Source organism: Aythya fuligula, chromosome 1 (assembly GCF_009819795.1).
Source record: "Aythya fuligula isolate bAytFul2 chromosome 1, bAytFul2.pri, whole genome shotgun sequence".
In the NCBI taxonomy this organism is placed as follows: Eukaryota; Metazoa; Chordata; class Aves; order Anseriformes; family Anatidae; genus Aythya; species Aythya fuligula.
Window position 1 is genome coordinate 69,796,605 of NC_045559.1, and position 3,253 is coordinate 69,799,857.

The following is a 3,253-nucleotide window of genomic DNA, read 5'->3' on the forward strand; positions in this document are numbered from 1 at the left end:
GTGAGTAACTGCACACTACCATGGATATGAAATACATGTACTGTAAGTGTGCAAGGGGAAAGCAACCTGAGTTCTGCATAGTCTTATACTATGTGCTTGCACTCTTTTGACTGACCTCACAATTCTGAATGTTGAAAACTAAAGTAGAAATGATCATGACTATTTAGAGAAAAGCAAGTTAAATTAAGGAAAGGCACACAAAGAGAAACAAAATAACCTACAACTTCCCTTCTGGAAAAAACAAAATTAAAAAAAAAAAAAAAAAAAAAAAAAAAAAAAAAAAAAGACAGAGAAGAAATGTAATAGGACCTGCAAAATTAAGAATGGCCAAGAGAAGATGAGCAGAAAATGACTACTCACTATTCCTCATAACATAAAAAATTAGGAAGAACTCAGTTCTCTCCGCATTAAAAACAAATAAAAGGAAGTATTTTCTTTTGCAAACGTAATAATTAAAGTGTGGAACTCTGCCACAGGATGTTGTGGAGACCAGCACTGTAACTGAGGTCAGAAAAGATTTTAGTAAAATTCATGAACAATAAATTCATTGGTGGCTGTTCAAAATGATGATACAAATGCATCCTCTAGTTACCCTCTAAATCAGTGATTACCAAGAGGTAGGAGAACTTATTTGGAGATGATTCACTTTATATTGGCTTATGTGCCTGCTACTGCTCCTTGCCACAGGCAATCCAATGGGCTAGCTGCACTTTGATTCTTTATCCTTTCTTAAGCCTTTAGATATCAAGGCCTGTAGAAATGTAGGTACTATGTAACAATACACATGAACAGAAAAGTGCCATTTTTCTTTTATTTTCATTGCTGTGTAATATTCTCAAATTGATAAAGAGATGTAGCTACATTATTTATTAACATGAATCAGAAAAAAAAAAATGTTCTTAATTTAGGATTTGGGGTCATTTTTCCCTTGAATCCCCATATAGTTTCAGAGTTTCTTTTCGATATGAATGCATGTTTTAATGTACATATATGAATTCTGCTTTAATAAGGACTGCTTTTAGGCTTAATGCTGAGCACACACTTAGGCTGGTTTGTATCATTGGCTTCATAACGGTAATGTCATTAAAGAGGTGACTTTAAAAAAAAAAAAAATTTTTGTAAGGAATGAGGCAGGACATAGCATGACCTTAGTGTTCACTGAAGAGGTTCATACTGCTTAAGGTCAAGCATGCACTAGAAATTTTTCCACATAGTCACACAATGCGTCTTAATCCTGACAAAGGTGTCAGTACCATTTGTATTTTAGTTGTTGTTGTGTTTGGTTCTGAATCAGAAAAGTTCAGCAGCCTTTCCTTAGTTTAAGCACTTGGGTAAGTCTCTGTGAAGTCAGTCTGACTATTTGTACTTCCTGCGTGCTTTATTTTCTCACAGACCTAGTGCACAAATCTGGCTTTCACTGCTCTTTCTGTTCCACTTCTCTGGACTACTTCAAAGTACGGATTTTGTAGCAGCTGTATCTTTATTATTCATTAGGTATCAAGATGAAGAAACCAAACTCGTGTCAACTTATTCAGGATGTTAGCCCAAGTCTCATGAGATGAAAAGTCAGAGTATAACTAAAAGGACAGTGTCCCAAATTCATAATTTATACCTAACTAATTCTACTGCAGTTTTCTTAGGAATGCCATAAATTTTCAAGAATCAACATTACTTCTGGATTGTAGACTACCTAAGCATGGATCTTATATGAAAACTGGGAGGGAAAAGTGGTAATTTTTAAATTGGTTCCCTTTGAACTTCTAAAACCACATTTTTCTATTTACATTCTTCCCCCTTGTATTGTTATTTGAAATGCTTAGTAAGTTTTTTGCCAGTTTGCAAAGCAGTAGTAGCTGCCTATATTAAAAACATGTCACACTCCTGACATGCTGGGAAGTATCATAGCCCAATATAATATTTGGCTTTCAAATTTTTGTTTTGCAACAAGAGGGCCAACAGTCTAGATCAGCAAAAGTAACTTTGGTTATTAGAGTTTGGACATGAACTTGGCTTGCCAATGTTAGAGAAGTACAAGTGCCTCCTTTCATGCTCTTGATGAAATCATTAATTATGTCAACAGTTCAAACGATACATCTCCAAACACTTTACGTTACTTTGCAAATGGGTAGTCACATAGAAGTCTTAGAAAAAAAAATATTCTTAAATTCTAAATTCATAAATTCCAATCATAGATAGACTTCTAGTTGCAGGAATTTGAACGGTCATTTTTTCTCATCCTCTTATTCTGCGATACTGTGAGTAAGGAGTCTGTCACTGCTCATGGGGAAAAAAAAGTAAACTGAACAATACATCTATATACTGTCGTCTTTTTACAAACTAAATTAACCTCCTGAGCCTGAAATTTTGCCATGCTTCTGATTAGCAAGGATACAGTTTCAATAACCTTCTGTTTTTCTAGCTAAGCATTTACAGTATGTGACCCTTGATCTGTTTCCTATAATTACAAAATAATTTATTTTGGTTAAGTCATCAACCTGTTGATAGTACTGTAAATAATAATTATGTATCTTTCTTGATTTAAGCAGGCATAGCTTCATCTTTTAAAATGAATTTTATTACCAAAATGAGTTTTTATGCATGACAAATAAAAAAGATTTCAGTCCTTAAAATCAAAAATAGTCTTGAGGAAAAGCAGTTCTAATCATGAAGCTAGAAAAATGCTCTCTGTGCTTTATATGGTAGTAGACTTGAGGAGACAGAGAAAATGTGAAGTAAAGAAAAGACTTACATTCAATCTGTTTTTATTAATCTTTCATATAAAATACATAATCGAACCCTTTATTCCAGCAAAGCCATCTCTGCCTTTGATTTTTCCAGTACATAACCACTTGTTTTCTTTTTTATGTCACTGAGAGAGGTCATTTTTTCTCTGATGGCATAAAAGGAATAAAAAAACATGGCAGGCAAATAAAGCAAAATAAACAAGACAAAAGAAATAAATACAAAAATAAGACATTTTGTAACAGATTTTGTAATTTCATTTAGGGTTGAGCACTGTAAACAGAATAAAACTTCTGCAAAAGGGACTGCGGAAAAAATATATATATATATTTCTTTACATAATAGTGTTTTTATGGTATTCTACAGATGCAATTCTGGGATTCAGAAATGTGATTATATAACTTATAAAGTGCTTCCAGAAGGACACTAAAAATAATGACAGAAGCATAGAAAAACTTTGGGTATGTCCTTTGGCCAATATTCTTATGGAACCTTTCAGGTGAGATTTAGG